The sequence below is a fragment of the Ambystoma mexicanum genome, chromosome 2p (assembly GCF_040938575.1).
Source record: "Ambystoma mexicanum isolate Mex_15411 chromosome 2p, UKY_AmexF1_1, whole genome shotgun sequence".
NCBI lineage: Eukaryota > Metazoa > Chordata > Amphibia > Caudata > Ambystomatidae > Ambystoma > Ambystoma mexicanum.
In genome coordinates this window covers 1,394,144,548-1,394,168,559 of record NC_090923.1, presented here as the reverse complement: position 1 = coordinate 1,394,168,559, position 24,012 = coordinate 1,394,144,548, and the positions used below count along the sequence as shown (strand labels likewise).

The 24,012-nt window shown below is 49.0% G+C and overlaps 1 protein-coding gene across 2 annotated transcripts in view; it reads right to left on the bottom strand.

Annotated features, from left to right (window-relative positions):
• PTPN23 (protein tyrosine phosphatase non-receptor type 23) overlaps positions 1-24,012 on the bottom strand; it is a 1,404,706-nt gene that overhangs the window by 318,651 nt on the left and 1,062,043 nt on the right. The window lies entirely within an intron of this gene.

The window sequence follows — 24,012 nt, the reverse complement described above, 5'->3', positions numbered from 1 at the left end:
ATGAAAAAATATATGCATTTTACAAATGAAAATAACAGAATTGTATAATCTCAAATGCTTCTCAGAATGCAGGGTTTAGAACAGAATTCCTCTCAATATCTTTTTTCATACAGAAAACATGACTATACTAAAATAGATAAAGTAGCTGAGACTGGCTGAAAATTGGAACCATATACAAAAACACATTTTATGCCTACATCAAACTCCCTACAAACAGCAGAGTGCATTCCTTCTCAGTGTCCTACATTGAACTGCTGGTAACCACATACTCTCACATTTATCTGAACACCAGTGACATCACATTTTTATTTTCAAGAAAACAATATCTGCGAGAGCTGCTTGCCAGCAAGATTGCTTCTCTTAGTTCATTTCTTCAAATGCTTTCAGCATAAATCTATTTTACATCAAGGACTTGAAATGTTTCTAACAAGCTTCTAAGAGCAGGGTGGCAGAAGCAGGAACACATGTACAAAACAGTGTACACGTCAGCAGTGTTAGTGCTGGAGCTGCTTGACCTTAATTGTCCTAAATGTTGTTTTCTAAACAGCATAGCTGAAAGAAGACAGAGGGGCCATCAGGTTCAACTTTCATATAATTGGATCACTTTTTTCAAATAAGGTAGACAAAGCAAGTTTTAACTAAACAGCCTTTTGTGTGGTACTGAACAAAATACTTTACTAAAGTTCATAAGTGTATAACAACCACTTTATTTCCATTGTCAATAGTTTCTTTTCGGCTCCAAATCACTGTAATGTTCTTTCTATGGATTAATCTGGGGGGCAAACGGCCGGATCCAGAAGGTCCGAGTACTAGGTCCTCCTCGGCCATTCCGGTGCGATGAGGATCATGGATGCTCAGAACCTCTTCATCCTCCTGAGAACCCAAGGAATGACAGCAATCAGAGGGCAGTAGCAGTGGAGAGGGAAGGACCAGTCCACCAGAAACGCATCCCCTAGCGCACCGTTTTCTGGGAATTGCCTTGAGCAAAACTGTCTGCACGTCTTGTTGGATTCTGTGGCAAACAGGTCCACCGTTGGGGTACCCCAGCGAGAGAAGACTTCCTCTAGGACTTTTTGGCACACTTGACACTCATGTGAGACTGTGCTCTGCCTGCTCAGAGCATCCGTCAAACTGTTCTCCGTCCCTGCCAGAGGAACGTCTGAGACATAGGTCCGGTTCTCCAATTACCAGAACCACAGCTGCATCACCACTCTGTAGAGGGGGTGGTAGTGGATGCCACCTTGCTTGTTTAAGTAGTGCATGGCCACTGTTTTGTCCGTCGGAATCAGGACATGCTTCCCCTCCAGGGACGGAGCAAACGCTTTCAGGGCTAACCTGATGGCTCACAACTCCAGCCTGTTTATGTGCCACCAGGCTTCCGTTGCTGACCAAAGGCCCCTCACCTGCAAGTCCTCGCAGTGAGCGCCTCAACCCTTCAGAGACACATCCGTGACTACTCAGGACTGAGGCCATGGAGGCCAGAAGGGTTCCACCTACCAGATGAGGTCGTTGACCACATGTCTGGATACATTGAGGGGATCCAAGAGCTCCAGGGTGCTGTGACCATTGACCCCTTAGAAGCCACTGTAGGGATCTCATGCACAGCAGGGCCTCTGGCACTAGAAAAATACAGAAGGCCATGAGACCTAAGAGGCGGATTAAGGAAGCTGCTGGTAGAGTGGCATGGTTCCAGAACAAGTCCACCATCTGTGGCATGGTGTTGACTCTCTACTCGGGAGGGAAAGCCTTCCCAACCCAGCTGTCTAGGACTGCACCGATGAACTGGAGCCTTTCGACTGGTGTCACATGGGAGAGAGAAGCCCAGCCTGTGCAGTAGCAGACAGGTGTCCTCCAGGTGAGACAAAACCCGGCCGCTGACTTCCCTCGGTTCAGCCAGTCATCCAGGTATGGGGATACATGGACCCCGGATCTCCGAAGGTGAGCCGCCACTACTGCCATGAGCTTGGTCAAGACTCTTGGAGTGGAGGTCAGACAAAAGGGGAGCACTTTGAACTGATATTGCTTGTCCCCTATGATAAACCTCAGAAATGTCCTGTGCTCTCGAAGCACCGGCACATGAAAGTAAGCGTCCTGCAGATCTATTGACACCAGCCAGTCATGTAGGTCGAGAGCATCACCATCCTGAATTTGTCTTTCCTCATGAACTTGTTCAAGTCCCTGAGGTCCAGAATGGGACAGAAACCTCCTCCGTTTTTGGGTACCAGGAAATACCGGGAATACAACCCGATCTCTGTTCGGGAGGCACCTCTTCCATAGCACCCTTCAACAACAGGGCTTGCAGTTCTTCCTGGAGCTCGAGTCCCAGTTGGATCAGAGGTGGTGGGGGTCTGTACGGTGGTTTTTGAAGGATTTATTGATGAGCGTCTGTACCGACGGCTTGTCCTTTGGCGCAGACAGCGTGGTTACAGGTATCGACCGAGATTGACGCCTCCTTCAAAGGATTCACTGACGCCGATGGCGTCGGCACTGGGGCATGTGAGGGGTCGGAAACGCTGAGTGCCACTCTTGCTTCCGAGGCCTGCTGCATGGGGGTGTCAGGGTTACCCGCACCTACAGTGACATGCTTTTTAACACTTCGAGCATGGAGGTTTTGAAATCCTCCCACTCCTGCTGAGTGGTAGGCCCTGCCAATGGCCTACCTCTTTCTGTCGACGAATCAGAGTTCCAACGATGGTGGTGACTCTTCTTATGGGATGAGGAAGAATGGCTCCTCAAGTGAGACTGTTTCTTTTTTCGCTGATGTTCTTTCTCGGGGTATGCCCCTAGGTTTCAGCCTCTGCGGACCGAACCGTCGAATGCGCCAGAGATTTTGATGGTGGTCGACCTAGTGCGAGCTTAAAAGCCCCATTGTGCAAGGATTTCGGCTGCATTTTGTGTGCATGACACACCCTTCTGTCCCGTGACCCATGCCGAGGCACCAAAGTCATCTCATGCGGGTCAGTGATGGGCATCTTGGTGTGACAATCGGTAGACCATTTGAAATCTGAAACCGAGGCGACGGACATCTCGCGTCAAGGAATTAGAAAATGTTTTCTGAAAACATCCAATAAGTCCAAAGTCAAAGACTCTACCGTATTCCCAAGCAGCGTGACAAGCGCCCGGAAAAAAGCTGCGTTATGGGGCGTAGTGACAGATTTTGTATACAATGCCTGACGTCACGCCTGGAGCAGACGATCGAGTACCGGGCAAGACGATAGTCAGCCGAGTCGAGGTCAACAACAACCCTGTCTAAAAAATTATTCTGAAGCAGTGAAGCTGGATGGGATATCTTTCAGATGAGGAACCTGCGGGAGAAAAGTAATCCAATGAAATCCCCTTCCAGCTCTTTTACTTGGAAAAATCTTCGACAGGGGGCGTAGTGGACCTCGACTCGGCCGATCATCGACCAGTCTAGCTCAGTGCTCGATCATCGGCTCCGGAAGTGACATCGGGCATGGTATATATACTGCGTCACTGCGCCCCATACATCAGTCCCGCCTTTTTTCCCCCCTGTGCTTGACCGCTGCAAAGGAAAACAGAGAAAAGAAGACCAAATGGCCAGTAAAAGGGTAAAGATAAAATGGACCCCATATGGATACAACAATCAGTACTAGAAAGAATTATAATTATTTATTTATTTTATTTGTTGAAAAATTGGTGAATGAGAAAGACAAGAGGCTTGCCACACCAGAAACAATCACTGTAGGATCATCATCCCGTATACTCCCTCCGGAAAGAGACCTCACCAACTGATGACGCTTTCTGAGCAGGATGGATGGGAGGGATGATGAGGAATCTGCGGGTGAAGAATCCATAGAAAGAAAATTACAGTGAGTAATTTGTCCTTCAATAGATTGCCTTTCTCCTGCAGATTCCTCATCCGATAGACTCCCAAAGCAGTGGACCAGTGGAGGCGGGTAGAAAGTTTACAGCAACAGGTTTTGTAACACCGCCCTGCTAAAACATGCGTCAGCCCCATGGGCGATGTCTAGACTGTAATGTCTTGTAAAAGTGTGGAGTGAGGACCAAGTAGCCGCTCAGCAAAAATCTCTGATCAGGGCACCCCTCTGCAAGGATGTAGATGCGGTAACCCCTCTGGTCTAATGTGCTCCGAAGTCTGGAGGCAGTGCCAGCATATTGGTAGCATTCTGCAATGCATAAAATAATCCACCGGGAGAGCGTCTGCTTAGTTACAGCTAGACCTTTCCTGGCCAAAGAGTAAGCAATGAATAGCTGATCAGGCTTTCAGTATTCTGCTGTCCTAGCGAGGTAAAAACTCAAGGCCCTTTTGGGGTCCAATCAATGAAATCGCCCGTCCTCAGAGGGATGCGTAGGTGGGTAAAATACAGGCGGATCAATAGACTGCGAAAGATGAAACTCAGAAACCACCTTCGGGAGGAACCCCGGCCGTAAAGAGGAAGAATGCAATGGCTCAAAGGGAGCTGCAATCAGGAAAGTAAGAACCAGATTTAAATCCCAATCTGGGACAACAAAAGGAGTTGGCGGAAACTTATTCACAAGACCCTTCAGGAATTGGGCCATAAGAAGGATTGTGAAAAAGCAACCTTGATCCGAAGACCTTTTGAACAAAGACAAGGCCGCCAAATACCCTTTTTGACTGTGGTGACCTGAAGGCCTGCTGAGGCCAGTGATAGAAGGAACTCCATCACTGTAGTGGTGGGGCAAGAGATGGGGTCAATTTCACGTTCCTTGTACCATCTCCCACATCTTCTCCACCTGCACGCATACAGAGATCTTGTAGACGGTCTGCGTGCAGCCAGCAACACTGAGTACCTCCACAGAGAGGGCCCAGTCATTGTATCTCATCCTCTAAAGAGCCACGCAAGTAGGTTGAGAGATTATGGATTCAGGCGGAGCATCCGTCCATCCGAATGGGTCAGGAGATCCGGGCAGCGATGCAATCGGAGAGATGGGCAGATGGTCAAATCCAGAAGGTTCAGGTACCACGTCGTCCTCCGCCAATCTGGGGCGATCAAGATCATGGTCGCTCGAAACCTCCTCAATCTTCTGAGAATCGGTGGGAAGGCGTAGTGGAAACGGAAGGTCCAATCCACCAGAAATGCGTCCCCTGACGTGCTGTTCACTGGGAATTCCTGCAAGCAAAACTGTCTGCACGTCCTGTTGGCTACTGTGGCAAACGGGTCCACTGTCGGGGGGTACCGCAGTTAGAGAAGACCTCTAGTACTTCCCAGCACACTTAACACTCATGTGAGACCATGCTCTGCCTGCTCAGAGCATCCGCCAAACTGTTCTCTGTCCCCGCCAGATGAACTGGAGAGATCGAGATTCGGTTCTCCAACAGCCAGAACCAGAGCTGCATCGCCTCTCTACAGCGGGGGGAGGGAGTGCACGCCACCTTGCTGGTTCAGGTAGTGCATGGCGACAGTATTGTCCGTCAAGACGGGGACATGCTTCCCCTTCAGAGACGGGGTGAACACCTTCAGGGCTAGCCTGATGGCTTGCAACTCCAGCCTGTTGATGTGCCACTTGGCTGCCATTGCTGACCAAAGGTCGCTCACCTGCAAGTCCTTGCAGTGAGTGCCCCCAACCCTTCAAGGATGCATCCATGACCACTCGGGCCTGGGGCCACATCAGCCAGAAGGGTTCCCCTGCCAGTAGATTGCTGCTGTCGGCCCACCAGAGGAGGTCGTTGACCACTGACCTGGACACCCCGAGGGAATCCTTGATGGTTTCCGAGGTACTGGGACCACTGACTTCAAAGGAGCCACTGCAGAGATCTCATTTGCAGCCAGGCCTCTGGCACTAGAAAAATACAGGAGGCCTTGAAGCCTAAGAGGCAGAGGAAGGAAGCCGCTGGTAAGGCATCGTAGTTCTGGAACAAACTCCGCATATGTGCAATGCTGGTCTCTGTCCTCGGGTGGGAAGGCCTTCCCTACCAGTGTGTCTAGAACTGGCCAGATGAAGTGGAGCCTCGGGCCTGGTGTCATGTGACACTTCTGCAAGTTCAGGGAGAAGCCCAGCTTGTGAAGTAGAGAGCATGTTGTCCTCCAGGTGAGACAACATCTGCTCTGCTGAATTGCGCCTCGGATCAGCCAGTCGTCCAGGTATGGGAATACATGTACTCCGGAAGTGAGCTGCGACTACTACCAGGTGCTTGATGAAGACCTTTTGAGAGGTGGTCAACCCAAAGGGAAGAACCTTGAACTGATGGTGCTTGCCCCTATGAGGAACCTCAGGAACTTCCTGTGCTTGTGATGTATCGACACATGGAAGTATGCAGCCTAGAGATCTATGGACACCAGCCAGCCCTGCAGTTCGAGAGCGGGGAGAATCACTCAACATCACCACCCTAAATGTGTCCTTCCTCAGGAATTTGTTGAAGGCCCTGAGGTCCAAGATGGGAAGGAGACCTCCTGCCTTCTTGGGTACCAGGAAATACCTGCCCAACCCGCTCTGCTTGGGTGGTACCTCTTCCATGCAACCCTTCAACAACATGGCTCGCAGTTCTTCCTTGAGCTCCGTTTCCAGTTGGCATGCAGGTGGTGGGAGTCTGTCCGAAGGTTTCCTTAAAAAGAGCGACAATAGCCCCACTATACGAACTCTAGGACCCAGAAGTCGGAGGTAATCTCCTGCCACTGGGACCAATGCTCAGACAGCCGTCCACCAACCGGTGAGTTTTGGGAGGAGAAAATCAAAGTGGCTTTGAGGGTGGAGCCATCCACCCCCAACCCCTACTGTTGCTGTTGCCTGCTGGCCCCTGGAAGCCCATCTGCCCCTTGTGGAGCACAAGAAACGCTTTGGTTCGTACCTGGCCTGCAGAGCTGCACCTTTCTGCTGTAGGGGACATACTGGCTGTAGCCGCTGCCTCTTGAGGGAAAACTGAAGGCAGGCTTGGCCGGCTGCGCAGCTAGGACCAGCAAATTTGCAGCAATTGCCGACTCCTTAAACCTCTCCAGGGAGTCGTCTGCTTTCGGATCAAAAAGGAACTCTTCCCTCAAAAAGGCATGTCCAGCAGCCTGTTCTGGCCGTTAGATGAAAAGCCTGAAGAGCGCAGGTAAGCCTGTCTCCTGAGCACTACTGCCGATCCCATTGAACAGCCAACGCAGACTGCCACGTCCAGGTCAGTTTGCAGCAACTGCCTGGCTACCGCCTTCCCGTCGTCCACCAGCTGTACAAAGCCATACCATATCTCCCCTTCCGGGATATATTGAGCTGCTTGTTCCACTGCCTTCCAGAGGCCAAACAAATACTTAACAAACCCACAGGACACATTAATGGCCTTCAGGGCCATGCTGCCAGCTGTAAAGAATTTCTTGCAACAGCATTCAGCCTCTTGCCTTCCCTGTCCGAAGGAAAGTCTGAGGTTGAAGAAGCTGGTGGAAACAGTGGCTGCCTGAACTAGCCCTTCCGGAGAAGGGTAGATGACTAAATGATGGGTCCCCTCGTGCCAGCCTGTATTCACCGGTCGCCGTGGAGCTGACCAGAGGAATAGAACAGGTTCGCTACCATAAGGAGGCTACCGCTGGATTCAGAGGCATGTGCCTCTCCAAAGTGGAACCCTCATCTAGGATATTGGTTAATTTATAACCCTGGATTGGAACAGCTGAAGCATTCAGTCCTAAAGTGTCGATCACCCTTCCTTCTAGCAACCTAAACTTGGTATGTGTGTGGGTGCAAGCTTGGGATTTTTGGAACTCCAAATCCGGGGATGTATCCAAACCACTTGCATCATGCAGCCCCTGTGCTAAGGCCAGGCAGTCTGCCTGGTCGGCAAAATAATCGACGCCCCCGACCCCTGCATAAATTGCATCAACCTTTCCTTGGTCGCTCGCCCCGTCACCTCCTACAAATCGGCGCCAAAAATGTGCAGCATAGATCTGAAACGGTCGGACCGGGACAGTGGGATGAAGGAATGATCGCCCGTAGTCAGCACAGAGGGCTTATCCTTTGATGCTGAAAATGTGGTTGTCGGCGCTGGCTGAGGCTTGGGCACAGAGGGTCTTCGGAGCATGCCCGAGCCCTGAGGCTCACGGGAAGGTCCCAATGTCGAGGGCTTAGCCGTCTTCTTAGGTGCTGAGCCCAAAGGTACTTTCAACAACGACGACGACGTCAGCATCAGAGCTTGCGTGGGGTCGGGGGTGCCGAGCGCTGCTGAAGCCACCAGGGCCTGCTGTTTGGGGGCATACCCGCAAATACAGCACCCTTTTTGGACATTGATATCATTTGCACTTTGAACTCCTCCCATTCCTGATGGGTTGTCAGCCCTGCCGATGGCTTACATCGCTCCGACGCGGAGTCGGAATCATGTCGGTGCCAACGCGCCTCTTCTTTTTATGGGACGAGGAAGAGTGGCTCTGTGAGTGGGAGCGCTTCTTGGTCTTGCACCAATGTTTATTTTTTCTTCTTGGAGGTTGGCCCCTCTGTCTTGGCCTCTCAACAGTCGACCACGATTTTGACGGCAGTCGGCCCAATGCAAGTTTGGCTGCCCGCTGGCTCCAGAAGAGGCTTCAGATTCATTTTCATTGACACAGAGAGCACCCCTCAGTGTCAGGACCCGTGCCGAGGCGCCACACAAAGATATCGTGCGGGTCGGTCACCGACATCTTTGAAGCACAATTGTGCAACGCTTAAACGCTCCCTGTCGAAGGTTTTTCCGAGCAGCAGAGCTGGAAGGGGTTATCTATCAGATGAGGAATCTGCAGGAGAAAGGAAATCCATTGAAGGTTTGTTTGACAACATACATTAAACCACAATCAAATATGTTTCCTGATAACATACTTGTGGTCTGCCTAGACATTGTGAATAATTTGCCAAATAATGTTAGATTTGTGGGTGTATAATTGTGCTGTGATTTTGCTCATTCTGCAGTAAGGAGTACCACTAAATAAGCAGAGCAGGATTTAAGTGAGACGAAGAAATGCACCAAAAAAAAAACTAACCTGATACATTAAACAATGGGGGAAAAACTAAATGAAAAAGAGTCGGCCAATTTGAAAGACAAAGGGGATGAAGGAAAAAAGGGCAGGAAGGAGACAATGAAATTGAACAAAGTTGTAAGCTGTGTGATGAAATCCTCATCACATGATTATAAATAGTGAGGCGCAGAGAGTGGTGCGAGGAGTGGTTAACCGTGGTTGACCGGGGCTGAATGTGCTTCACTTTGCCTCACCTGGCCACCAGAAGATTGGGTGAGTACTTTGCCCTAACAGCCTCAATTTTAACTGTTGAATCACACTGCCTTGAAGCCGACCCAGCGCAGCTCCATTACACGGCGGGGAAAACTTCGACGCAGTCCCCCGCAGCTAACACCTCTTCTGAACGAAGCAGCATGTGTAGTGAAACCAACTTTAAAAGCTCCCCCGCAAATTAAATTACTGACTATTATGGGACACCATCACCCATCGTGTCCGAGGACATTAGTTTGCCTGTGCTACCCAAGTTAATACCAAGTGACATAGCAACGTGTCCTATGTTTACGGAGGAAAACCAGGCATTGTCTCCAAGCAGTGGCGTCGCCAGAAATCAAATTTAGGAGGGACACAGAGGGGGCCAAAGACAAAAGTAGGGGGGGCGCAGACAAAAGTAAGGGGAGAACATGGTCACTGCTCGTCTTAGGTAGGGGAGAACAAGGGGGGGGCACAGGGTTTCACAGGGGGGGCCCCGACCCCCCAGCGACGCCACTGTCTCCAAGTATCGAAAACAATCATTCCCCCTTAACTTATGCCTGGATTTCACAATAAACTAATTGGGACAAGCAAAGGGAACTCAATTCCTCTGCAAACTTTAATAACATTACTGGCTCCCATCCGATACCCCGGATTTGGATCAATTGCTATCATATTCCAGCATGGTTGATTCCTCACTCAGTGATGACGATTCTGATGCAGAAACTACTGTGTCTGACAGCTCAACCCCACAGAGTCCTCCCAGGAAGGCCACCCCTTCCTGCCCTACACTGAATGCGGTATTGGCCTCTATTGAGGCACTTTTTGTACTCTGCTCCACTATGGCAGCGGAACAAGAGCTTAAACATGTTTTAGGGAGAGTTGTGGATTACATCATACACACCCATGAGAATAACAAACAGAGAATTCACAGAGGGGCTTGTCCTCAACTCAGTCCAACAATGAAATAAATATTGGTCCTCCTGATGTATTGTCGACTATCTTACAACACAACCATTGGCTATGGACCAGATTGACGAAGAACACAGCACTGCCATTGGTGTTAAAATGAAATGAAATCAAATTATATTTTATTTATATTGCGCTCATACACGTGTTTCAGAGCGCGGTCAGGCAAAAAGGGATGGGAAAAGGGAGAACAAAAATGAAAACGGCGATCTTACTAGGCCCAGTGACATTTAAGAAAGCACAAGTGCATCGAAAAGGGAAAAGGGGGAAAGTGCATGGAAGGGGCGGGGGGTGGAAAGTGCAGAGCAGAGGAGAGGAAACAAATAAATATTAAATTAAATGAATAAGGGGGATACACCATGGTATTGCAGCCAGCAAGTGGCAGGTGAAAATTAGTCAGATACGGTATATCTGATAAGTGCAGAAGAACAGTGGGAGGGGGGCTGTATGGGTATAGATACAGAACCATGGTGCAGAGGGTGGTCTGGAGGCACAGCAGGAGGGTGGCAGGGTGAGCAGGTACCTGGGCCCGAATGACAGAACAGAGGGTGGCAAGGTGCACGATGCCAAGAGAAGAAACAGATCAACAGGCGAAAAGGGGGGCAATGGTTCAAGGTGGCCGGGAGGCTGTTCCAAAGGGAGGTAACAGCTGAAGACAGATCTACCCCAAGCTCGTTTCTTTGCAAAACCACTAACCCCGGGGGAGTTAGAAGTAGAGGAGGGCTCGAGCGGGAGTTATTTACAGAGGCATAGTTGAAGGTATTTTGGACCCAGGCCCCAGAAAGTCTTATGGACAATGCAGAGGGTTTTAAATTTAATCCTTGCATCCACTGGGAGCCAATGAAGGGATTTCAGGGCTGGAGAGATACGATCCCAGGGCTTGAGGCCAAGGACAAGTCTTGCAGTCCTGTTCTGGATTAGTTGTAAAGGGCGTAGAGTGGAGGCAGGTACATTTAGAAAGAGGCTGTTACAGTAATCCAGTCTGGAGAGAACCAGCGCTTGGGAGACAGTGAGCTTTTGAGGGAAGGAGAGGAAAGTACCTCTAAGGTGGTGCAATAAGAAGTTTGACTTTCTGAAGACGTCAGATGTGTGCAGAGAAGGAAAGTGTAGAGTCAAAGATAACCCTGAGGTTCTTAGCTACGCAGGTGGGGTTAGGAGGAGGGCCAAGTGAGGCCGGCCAGAGATTGAGAGGAAAGGCTCCCATCGCCTGGCATAACCTTCCCCTGAAATTGAGAACTGACAATTCCAACAGTGTGTTCAGAAAAGGATTGAAGACCTATTTGTTTAACTAACACTATCTGGGTCTGAACGCTAGACCTCCTGCACCTGTTCTTTTTTCTCTTGTAGCTTTTAGCCGTTTTATTTGTTCTGTGTATTTCTCAGCGCCCTTAAGCCTTAGGGTCAGTGGTTCTGCGCTATATAAATCCTAATAAAAAAAAGGATGGATATGCTGTACCAATAAAGAGGATCTCTGTCTTGTTGGCATTTAGACATAGATCGTTGGCGGCACACCAATTTTGAATGGCGATTAGACAATCAGAGATGAGGGAAGGGGAGGAGGAGGCTGAAGAAAGCCTTAAAATGAGTTGGGTGTCGTTAGCATAGCACTGGAAAGTTGAGCAGAAAATGCAGATGCAGTAGGCGAGAGTTGCCGGGTATTGGTTGAAAAGCCAGGTCGAGATGTTAGACCCCTGGGGGACACCACATGTAGAGGGGGAGATAGAAGATCGGAAGGACCCAAGTTGTACCTGTGAGGGTTGATCAGAGAGAAAAGAGGTAAGCCAGGCCAGAGCCTGATCAGTGATACCCAGGTTATTTATTTATTATTATTTATATTGCGCGCATCAGCCCTTAGCCCGTGGCGCTGTTACAGAGAATAGTTGCTGGTTACAGGAGGAAAAATACATAGTTGCTGCAGGTTACAGGAAAAAAAATACTTTGTTACATGACAATGAAGTAAGATCAGATAACAATGGTAGACAGACCAAACATGCCGAGTAGGGTGGGCGAAGGGGTAGAGGGAGGCGGGGGAGAGGTTAATTAAAGAGTGTTGTATTGAGGGTTTTGTGAAAAGCTGTGAGGAAGGTTTTGGCCCTGAGTTCATTGGGCAAGGCGTTCTAAAGTTTGGGAGCTAGGTGAGGAAAACCAACTCCCTCTGCCTATGCTCTTTTGATGGGAGGTATGCACAGTTGATTGGCATAGTGACTTCTCTTAGGCCGAGAGGAGGTATCCCTTGAGATAGTTTCAGATAGGTAGGGTGGGGCAGTGAGGATGAGGCATTTGTTTGTTAAGGCCCCCATACAGCCCCCCTTTTTCTTCCTGCACTTATCAGACCTACCCTGTCTTCTGCCTTAAACCTAGCACTTGCAAATTACTGGCTGCATTGCCACTGTTTGTTGCCTTTATTATTTATTTATTGTTATTTATCTGTTTCTCCTCTGCTTCGCACTTTCCACTTCCCCCTCCTTCCATGCACTTTCCCCCTCCCCTTTCGCATGCACTTGTGCGTTCTCAATGTCACTGGGCCTAGTAAGATCGCTCTTTTGTTCTCCCCTGTTCCCCCTCCCTTGCCTTGTCGCACTCTGAAACACTTGTGTACGAGCGTGATAGAAATAAAATATCAATAAAAAAAAAAGTGAGGGTCTTGTGATCCTCTCCTTTACCGGGAGCCAGTGGGCGGCCCGTCTAGCCTGCGTGACGTGGTCTCTTTTGGGGATACTGAGGGCTGCTCTGAGCACGTTATAGTGCCTGCTAGGAGAGCATTACAGTAATCCAATTTAGCTCCACTAGTGGCTCGAGAGATGGAGAGGCAGTTTTGGCTGGAAAGGAAGGGTTTAAGGGCATTAGTATGGTGGTATGGGCGGAGGCAGAGGTAATGGCATTGACCCGTCGAGTCATCGATAAGGTGGAGTCTAGGAAGACTGCAAGGGTCTTTACCGAGGAGGAAACAGGGATGATGGTGTTGTCGATGGTGAAGTTGCAATATTTTTGGTCGAGCTTGGGCAGTATTTCTTTAGGGCTTAGGAGGATGATCTCAGTTTTGTCTCCATTTAGGCACATCCCGTTGGCTGCAATCCAGGCTTGGTTGGTGGCGTATATTTGAAGGAGGGCAGCTGCATCTTGGTCGTATGATCCAGTGAGAGGGAGGAGTACTTGTGTATCATCAGCATAATTAGAGTAAGCTATGCCGAGGGAGTCGAGTTTGCCGAAGAGGGACTTAGTAAACAGATTGTAGAGTGTGGGGCAGTGCAGGATCCCTGGAGAACTCTGCAGTGTATAGTGGTGGGGGCTGCATTGGCCTGGTCAGAGTAAACCTTCATGGCTCGGCCTTCTAGGAAGGTAGTTATCCACGAAGAGGCCTGATTGGAGAAGTGAGCTGCATTGGAGAGATGGGAGGTAAGAATCTTGAGATCAAACGCAGCCGAAAGATCCAGGAGTAGTAGGAGGGCTGGTTCGCCATTATCCATTATCTCCGTAATTTGGGGTTTTTAAATCCAAGAGGGCTGTTTCCGTGCCATGGCCTTTGCGGAAGCCTGATTGCCTTTTACTTAGGATGGCGTTAGATTCCAGGTAGTGTTGGATCTGGCTGTGTGCTGCTTTAGCTAAGATTTGAAGGAGATTCGGTTCAGTGGTGATTGGGCGGTAGTTGTTAGGGCACGAGGGATCAAGGGAGTTTTTTTTTTTTTTTTTAGAAGGAGGAGGACCCATGCTTCTTTTAGGCGGAGTGGTACGATTCCTGTGGAGTAAGAGGCATTGATGAATGCCGTGATCATCGGAGTCAGTACGTCAGCGCAATCTTTGATGATGTCCGGTGGGCAAATGTCTCCTTTACAAGTGGAAGGTTTAAGAAGCTGTAGAAGATCTGAGACATCCGATTCAGAGAAGTCTCTGAAGGAGAAGAGAGGTGTGGAAGGATTGTGAGGAGGGCTGTTGGGCATGGCAATCGGGCTTAGGTAGCGCTTTGCGTTGCGTTTGTATTTTGTCTTGGAGAAGTTTGATTTTGTTAAGGAGGGCTGCCTGTATGCTGGAGCACTAAGCTTCATCTTTAATTATCTTGTCTGCACTGGAGGAGGGAGTGATGAGATCTTTAAAAATGGCAAACATTTCTTTGGATTTAGAGTTGGCATTGGGGATCAGTAGGTTGAAGGATTCGGACTTAGCTTTGAATATGGCTTTTTTTATATTGCAATGATAGCTTTTTCAATTCTTCCAGGGTGGAGTCACTGGGCTTAGACTGCCATTTGGCTAGGGGAAGGGGTTTGCTAGAGCGAAGGGATGATAGCTCTTCCGTGAACCAGGAGGTGGTATGCATAGATTTTTTCTTTTTTTGTCTTCAATCAGGACTATTGCATCAATTGCTTCAGAGAGTGTGAGCGTAGATGTCGTGGAGACCGATGGTGTCGCTTACAAAGGGTGGTTTGAGTCCTGGGACGTCCAAGAAAGGGAGGAGGTTGTGCTTAGTGAATTATTTGGAGCTCCTGACCTTAGCTGGTGGGACATAGGAGAGTACTTTGTAGGTAGATTCAGTGGGAATAGTGAAATGGATGCAAGAGTGATCCGTCCACAGTTAGGCGAGATGGTGGTGATGGAGGATGAGCAGTTGTGGTCTGCCACCCAGTCATGGGTGCGACCTTTATAGTGGGTTGGATCTGTAACTCTTTGGGAAAACCCTAGGTTAGTGAGTTCCTTGCCGATGGGTTGTCAGGGAGACGATTGAGCAGGGTGTTTGACCGTGTTGAACGCAGAGGAGAGATCAAGTAGGATGAGGACAGAGGGGATGTTAGAATCGAGGTTGGAGAGCAGGTCTTCATGGATGTTCAGGAGAGCAGTTTCCAGGCTTCTGGCAGCTCTGAAGCCAGATTGGTGGTCATGGAGGGAGCAAACAGTCAGAATGAAGATTAAGCTGGGAGGTGGCCAGCTTTTCCAGGAGCTTACCCAAAAAGGGAGTAATAGAAATTGGGTGGTAGTTTGCCGGACATGATGGATCAGCAGTGGATTTATTGAGGAGAGGATGCACAAGGGAGTGCTTAAGATGGGAGGGGAAGAGCCAGGGGCAAAGGAGAGGTTGTAGGAATCGTCAAGGGCCGGAGCAAGGGTGTCAATGTGGTCCTTGATGGTTTTAGAGGAACAGGGATGGACCTGTTTTAATGAGGTTTTCATAGATCGGACTTGTCTAGCTACCTCATCAGGGGAGAAAAGAGGAAAGGAGGAGAAAGGGGGAGGGGTAGCTGAGGGAGGGTCAGCAAGTCGAGACGGAGGAGAGGGTGGACAGGATGTCCTGGGGTTTTAGAGATAAAGTGAGATGCAAGGGCATTGCAAAGAGCCTGGGGGTGAGAGGAGGGGTGGAGACTGCAGCAGGGTTGGCCAGCTGCTTGCAGATTTTGAAGAGTTCGGCCGAATTGTTAAATGCCGCAGAGAAGCGGGCTTGTATGTGGACTCTCTTCTTAGTGCGGACAGCGAGTCGGTATTGCCTTTGGAGCAGGCGGCAGACCAGTTTGTCAGAGGATGAGTAAGAAGCACTCCATTTCCTCTCGCCGACCTACACTTCCGTTTAAGTGCAGCTAGGTCACAGTCATACCAAGAATTGCACTTGGCTTTGGACTTCAAACGGATCCTCATGACGGGGGAAAGAGTATCAAGAGGAGTAGAGAAGAGAGAGGGCTGTGTCAGAGTGCGAGTCAGCCTGGGGTGGAGGAGGGGGTGAGAAGGTTGCAGCAAAGGCCTCGACTGACACGCTTCATGGGCCAGATATCCGAGAAGTTGGGTGGCAATCTAGGAGTGGACTTGGCTTGGGGGGGGGATATGGAGAGATGAGAGGAGAGGAGGCAGTGATCATTTCAGGAGAGAGGAGTGAGTGGTAAGAGGGGTAGAGAGGGGGAGGCGGCATGAGATCAAGACGTGAAGTGTGTGCCCAGCAGTGAGTCGGGCCGGAAGGGAAGGCTATAGAGGGAGAGTGAATCGCAGAGGTCGCGAAAGAGTGCAGATGAGGGACAGGAAGAATCAAGATGGATATTGAGGTCACCAAGGAGGAGAGGTTGAGTGGTTGAAGCCCAGAGGGAGGAGGAGAGGTCAGCCCACTCAGAGCGAAAAGAGGTGATTTGACCAGGGGGCCGGTAGAGAGTAGCAACAGTAAGAGTGGCTAGGAGAGAGAGAGCCTGCAGACTAGACATTCAAAAGAGGAGTACGCTTGAGTGGGAATGAGAGAGGCCGGAATCCACTCAGAGAAGATCAGGGCTACACCCCCTCAAGGCCGGTTGGATCGGGGGGCTGAGAGGATCTTGTAGCCATCGGGGAGGAGAGTGTCAAAACTTGTGACAGAGCTGGCTGTGAACCACGTCTCGGTGATACAGAGGATATCAAGGTCGAGTTCTTCTAGGAGGTGACAGATGTCAGAGGAGTGTTTAACAGCCGAGCGAGAATTGAGAGTGGCGAGATAGAGAATGTTGCCAGCCTTAAAGACCTTCCGGGGAGGGGTACAGATCAGAGGTACGCCGTGTGGAGAGGTGGAATGAGCTTGAGATGGTGCAGAGGAGGAAGTAGAGGAGAGCAAGTTAGCCAGGGGAAGAGAGTGGGGGACAGCTGGAGATAAGAGGAAGTTGATGAAGTGAGGGAACCGCCTATCAAAGAGGAAGAGATAGGCCTGAGGGCCTTGCACCATCACAGTACTGCCTCCCATAACATGTCACTTGCAATTGCTAAGGACATGGAAATAATGAGGGCGCACTGCCAACACACAAATGCAACGACTAGAGGTTGCATAACATGCAGGCAGCGAAAGGGTGGACTCAGACACTGCATTTCAATGGGAAAATGCTACCATCTAAAAGGAAATCAACGGAAGTCTTGGCCCCTGTACCGGTTGCGGCTACCAACCTGCCTGAGCACTCATCTATTCCTGGCACAGTCCCATTGCGTTGCACCATTGTTTGGGTTTTGAGTGCGACAACAGGGCTCACCAGGACGACCTCTACTTAAGAGGATGGGACATCTAGAGAAGTCCATTTACACGGCCCCTTACATAGATGGTTGCAAAATAATGGCCCTGCAAAAACCGCAACATTGGCGCCACAAGATTATGTGACAGGTCTGCTAAATGCATTGGGTTCAACCCCTGCACCATACTTAACTCAGGCAATAAAGCAACAACACTTGATGCTAATGTGTCTATTAACACTGCCCCATAACATGGCTGGAAAAGTCACGTGTGCCAAACACTACTGTAAAAGCATGAAAGACGACACCTATGAATAGCATGAACAATATGAATACTTACATCGAATCCCAAACAGCAGACTACAAAGGCTTGAACATCTGTGTATGTATATACTTGTCACATTGCCATTTGACTGCCTCCCATCCTAATGTACTTTTCTATTATGTAACGACAAGATGACAGTATTCATGTTTGTCACTGTGCCTCTGTGCCCCGATACCTCCGGGTCTGGCGCGCATTACAAATAAATAAACAAACTAGTAATTGATTCCAATGGTTGTAGGTCAACTGGTTGAATCTAAATGGTCGACACCAAAAGGTCGACAGGTCAAATGGTCGATTTTTTTTTTTCACATTTTTTTTGGGGGGGGGGGGGTCCCCTCCAACCCCCTTTTTTTTGCTAAAATCCCCTTTTTTTCCCTAAACGAAAAACTAAAAAAATATATATAACTAAAAAAAAAATGTGATCATTTGTCCTGTCGACCAAATTGTGTCGACCATTTGTCTGTCGACCATTTGACTAGACACCATTCCAATACACATCAGACAGAAGCACCACGTAGAAGGCTCCGAAGGAACTCAAATGACTATGTGGACTTACCTTTTGGCAAATAAATAAAACTGGAAGAAATAAATCTCAGAGCATCCAGCCCATTTATGAACCGTGGCTTTATCATGAACTTATTCCATAACGTCCCAACCCCCGAAACATCCAAAGCAAAGACATTGCACCCATGGGACTTCCAAAAGTAGACAGCCCCACGAACAGGGCTACAATGGAACTTGCTTCACCAGCTATGACAACCTTGTTTAGCACTTAGCACTCAGCACTGCGAAAAATAGGCTTCCAGCTAACGGTATGCCGAAAGCAAACTATATATGCAGACGAAGAGGAAGTGGCGCCGGAATCTCTTGCTGGCGCCCCATTAACAAAGCCCCAGGGTCTGCATGCCACCGAAAGGTCTAGTTTGTTGGCTACCTTGTGTACTGTAACACATAACGCCGCCACACATAGGGTTGAGAAATGGATCCCCGATATGCTCCTGTGACCTGACACAAATATATGTGCCAACTGGATATCATGGAATGCTCGCAGATTCAATTTCTTCCTGTCCAACCCAGCTGGCTTGTTATTGTTGCTGACTAGCAATGTTTTTTTGTTGCAGGAGACTTGGTTGTTGGACAATTTTGTCATTGACGGAGATAGTATCTTATGTAAACCTGCTATAGGTGGCTTTAGGGGGTGCCCGAAGGGAGGTCTGCCCATTTATCGTAGATCTATCTATACACAAACCCCTTTTATTACAGGCATTGCCTCTCCGTACCTATTACCGGTCATCATTCATGCTCCAGACTGAGACTTTTAAAATACTCAAAAATGTCTAGGATCCACCGGGGGCTGAAGCTATACAATCCCTGAGGAGGAAAGTGGATACCATTCTATATCATTGGTTTGAACTATATCCCACTGGGCAGGTTATGGTTGCTGAGAATTTTAATGAGACCAATGAGTATGAATTACACAATGAGGAACAGACAGATCATGAAATACGTATGGTTATACAGAATAAACCCTGCCACGTAACAAGACATAAAATATCAGGTTCGGGCAACTGTTTGAAAGCCCACAATCTAAATTTGCCTCAACACTAAGGCGGAGGTGATACAACCTTGTCAAATGGTAAATCGCACTCTTGTTTGGATTGCATATTTATAAATCATGGATTTTGGTATCTATGTAGTGAAATCTCGTACGTCACTAATACACCCAGCGATCACAAGCTCTTGAGTTGGACATGCAGTTCGGGAGCAACGTGCCAGCCCAGAGACATGCGTAAATGCTCGGTAATACGATTAAATAGTCAAGGCAATATGGTCCAATGTAAATATGATAAGATTATATGCATATGCGCTTCTGGAGCTGAATGGATGGTAAATTTGCTGGCAATTACAACTGGGACATGAGTAAAACCATGGCACTACTCTTAGATTCACAACCCTCTCCTACGATGACAGAGTGAGCAGCGGGTTAAGCCTGTGGATGGCAAACTAAAATTGGATTTCGATACATTGGTCATTTAGGGGAATTAACATGCGACTGCATTCTTCCAGGGCTGCAGTCCCCAACCTCATATATAAATCAAATCTAGATTATTGGTCTCGGGTTTTGGAGTTCTGGTTCAGAGTTATAATACATACTGGCTCAATACCAAGCAGCTGGACTAAATCTATATTGATCCCTGTCCATAAGAAGGGTGATCCCCAAAACCCAACCATCTTCAGGCTACTGGCCATGCTGGATTCTTGCCCTAAGATTTTTGCTTCTTTGCTTTTGAGGGGGCTGAATCAAGCGGCCGACTAAATAAATTCCAAACTGGCTTTAGAAAGTCCCATAGCACAGTGCTCAGTACTTGTGTTCTACAATAATTTGCAGCAGAAACATCTATTAGCAAAAGGAAACTATACCTGTGCTATGTGGACTTCAATTCAATCTCTTGACCTCTGCTCTGGAAAAAACTGTGGTTGGGGCCTGGACCCCCCTCTTGTGGCTCATCATGACTATGTAAAAATAGAAAAGTGGTTGAGCACACCAGATTTGGAAACGGGTATTCGATTACTTCAAATGCTCAGAGCTATGGAATCTCTCAATAGTGGCTCCTTTGTGTTTGGGGTGCAAGCGAGAAATAGCTGACTCTGGTACCAAAAAGTCAGAAACATACATGCAACAAACAAAGTGTCCATATTCCATGAGCACTCCGTCCCGTCCCTGGCGCACCTCAGTTTCCTGAAAAAAATTCAGTCAATATTTTAGAAGAACAAGTTACTTACCAATTGGTAACGTTCTTTCGACTGGATGTTCCTCCAACGTATTCCACATATTTGACATGTAATGTCCACAGCGGTGTACTTTGGAAATTTTTCGGCAGAGAACGTCCTGCATCAATGCCGTCGGGTCGATGTCCAGCAAAGGCCTCCGTTGAGGGCGATGTCACTGGATGTTATAATTAGGACGCACAGCGCCTGTAGCCTCAGTTTATGTTTTTTCCTCCATAACGTGGGACATGCTCGCACACAATGCCTGCTTAACTGCACATAGCCTTGCAGGAATGTAAGCTGCAATCGCATAGGAAATTCTCCAGAGGGGCAGGCTGGGAGGGCGATGTGGAATACGTTGGAGTAACATCCAGTCGAAAGAACGTTACCTGTTGGCAAGTAACTTGTTCTTCGAATGTATTCGGTCCTCCAACGTATTCCACATCTTTGACAGACTCCCAAAGCAGTACCAGAAAATGGAGGAGGGAAAAGAATTTGGAATACCCAATCAGATGGCAGAATAAAGAACCGCCTTACCAAAGGCCATATCTTGACCATGGAGCATATCCAGGGAGTAATGTTTGACAAAGGTGTGGATAGAAGCCCATGTCTCTGTGTCACAAATACTCCTAATAGGAACTCCGCGCTGCAGGGTTGTGGAAGTACCCACGCCCCTAGTGGAATGAGCTTGCAACCCTTCAGGAGGGTCCTTGCCCGCAAATCTAACATTCAGTAATGGGGAGGATAATCCACCTGGACAAGGACTGTTTGGTAACAGCCTGGCCCAATCAGTGTCCAGCATACCCCACAAAGAGTTGATCGCTACTCTGACCCTGGACATCCTAGAAATATAAAAGCTCAGAGCTCTCCTAGGGTCCAACCTATGGAGTCGCTCCTCTTCCTTACCAGGATGAGGAGGAGGATAGAAAGAAGGAAGTACCACTTATGAGGAGGAGGATAGAAAGAAGGAAGTACCCCTTTCTGGCTTAAATGAAACTCAGACACTACCTTAGGTAGAAAGGAAGGACGTACCCTCAGTACAACCCTATCCTTGTGGAACACAGCAAAGGGCGGCTTAGATGAAAGTGCCTGCAATTCACTCACTCTGCAAGCGGATGTAACTGCAACCAAGAACACCGTCTTAAAAGAAAACAGTCTCAAAAGACAAGAGTGCAAAGGTTCAAATGGAGCACCCATGAGGAATTTCAAGACCAAATTCAGATCCCAAACCGGCACCTGAAATGGGGACGGCGGGAACACATTAGTGAGCCCTTCAAGAAATTGAGAAATCAAAGGAATCTTAAAAAAATAAGAACCTTCTTCAGACGAGCGCTTGAAGATAGACAGCGCCGCCGGGTAACCCTTAATGGTACCAACTTGACAGCCACTGTGGGCCAAAGAAAGCAAGAAAGACAGAAACACGGGAATGCAACAAGCAAGAAAGACAGAACCACAGGAATGGAACAATGAAAAGGATCAACATCTTGTCCTGTGCACCAGTCGCAAAACTTACGGCAACGGTAAAGGGATTTGGTTGCCGGCCGCCTGGCCGAAAGCAATACCTCCATCACGTCATCCGGGAGGTCCCAAACCTTATACCTCAACCTTTCAGATACCAAGCGTGAAGGTTGAGAGTCTTGACCTCTGGATGGAAAACCTGACCCCCCCCCACACTCGAGAGAAGATCCTCTCGGTAGGGAAGATGGCGTAGAGGGCAGATGGACATTTCTAGAAGGTCCGGGTACCATGCTCTCCTGGCCCAATCCGGAGCAATGAGAATCATGTGGGATCCGAACCTCTGCAACCTCCTTAACACTTGAGGAATGACGGGGACCGGAGGAAACGCATAGAGTGGGTATGACCAATCCACAACGAATGCGTCTCCTAAGGCTCCTCGCGGAGGATATTCCCTTTGACCAGAATCTCTCGCACCTCCGGGTGGCACTGGTCGCGAAGAGATCCACTTGTGGGGTTCCACAAAGGGCGAAGATCTCCAGGAGGACTTCCTGAGCCAACTTCCACTCGTAAAAGACCGTGCTCTGCCTGCTCAGAGCGTCTGCCGCCGCATTCTCCTCTACGGCCAGATGAACTGCTGAGAGGGATATTCCCTGCTGGATTGCCCAGAACCAGAGAAGCATCACCTCTCTGCACAATGGGAGTGACCCTACCCCCCTTTTCTGTTGAGGTAATGCATGGCCACTGTGTTGTCTGCAATAATCATGACACTATTCCCCCACACAGACGGCAGAAAAGCCTTCAGGGCCAGCCTGATGGCCCTCAGCTCTAACAGGTTGATGTGGAGTTTGGACTCCGACGGAGACAAACGACCGCTGGCGGTGAAATCGTTGGCATGAGTTCCCCATCCTGTGAGGGAAGCGTCCGTCAATACAGTCACCTCCGGCCACGGTTGCCAAAGCGGCTCCCACTTCATCCGGTTCCCTTTGTTGGCCCACCACAGAAGATCCTGTGAGACCGAGAGTGGAATCTGAACGGGATCCGACATCTTGCCTGAGAATTGTGACAACTGCATTTTGAGGACCCATTGCAGGGATCTCATCCTCAGCCTGGCCTCTAGCACCAGAAAAATGCAGGATGCCATGAGGCCGAGCAACCTTAAGCATTCGAAAGCTGGGAGACGCTGGGCATGTTGAAACCTGTCCACCATCTGCACAATGTGATGAGCCCTCACCTTGGGAGGCGAGCACTTCCCCAAGGACGTTTCCAACACAGCCCCGATGTACTGGAGCTGTTGGGAAGGTGTCAGATGTGACTTCTTGAAATTGAGGGAGAAGCCCAGCTTGTGGAGGGAGCAGCAGGTGAGACCGAGATGATCAGTCGCTTGCTCGGGAGAACGCGCACAGATCAGCCAGTCGTCCAGGTAGGGGTAGACATGAATTCCCCCTTTCCTGAGATACGCTGCCACCACCACCATTAGCTTGGTGAAGAACATCGGGCGGAGGTCAATCCGAATGGCAGAACCCGAAACTGAAAGTGCAAGCTGCCAGCCGAAAACCTCAGGTACTTTCTGTGCTTTGGATGAATCAGCACATGAAAGTGAGCATCCTGTAGGTCCAGAGACACCAACCAATCCTGAGGTCGAAGGGCCTGGAGGACCTGAGAAAGAGTGACCATCTTGAACTTGTCCTTCCTGAGAAGTTTGTTCAACCAGCGCAAATCCAAGATTGGTCTCAATCCCCCGTCTTTCTTTGGTATAAGAAAATATGGGGAATACCATCCCTTGTTCCTCTCTGCTACAGGCACTAGTTATATAGCGCCTTTCTCCAGCAGGGTAAAGATTTCCTGCACAAGGAGCGGATCTGAAAGCTTCAAAGAGAGATTCCCCAGTGGATTGTCGTGAGGCCGCTTTAGGAAGGGAAGAGGCAGCTGCCTGAGCAGCTTTGGCACCCTTATTTCCCTGACCACCACAGGTATTTTTTCGCTGGCCCCTTTGACTGGTGGCTCCTCTCGTTTTACCAAAAGAGGAGTAGTAACAAAAGGAACCTCCCCTCCAATGCTGGCCCCTAGGATGAAAAGGCGGAGGTTGACGCACAGCTGCGCTCAAAGATTTAGCCGCAGCTTTTGAGGTCTGCAACCTCTCAAGGCTCTCGTCAGCCTTGCTGCCAAACAAATTCACGCCATCAAAGGGCATGTTCAAAAGACACATCCGGAGCAAAACCTGACTTCCGCAACCACGCAAATCTGCGTATATCCTTGCCATCTTGCACAAGAGCAAGGAACCCATGCCTTTATTCCCCTTCGTGAATATGCTCAGCCGCTAGAGAAACACAATTCCAGAGTGTGTGTGAAAATCTTGCTAAGGCACAAGTGGAGATGGCGGACTTCAGTGCCATAATCCCCGCAGAAAACACC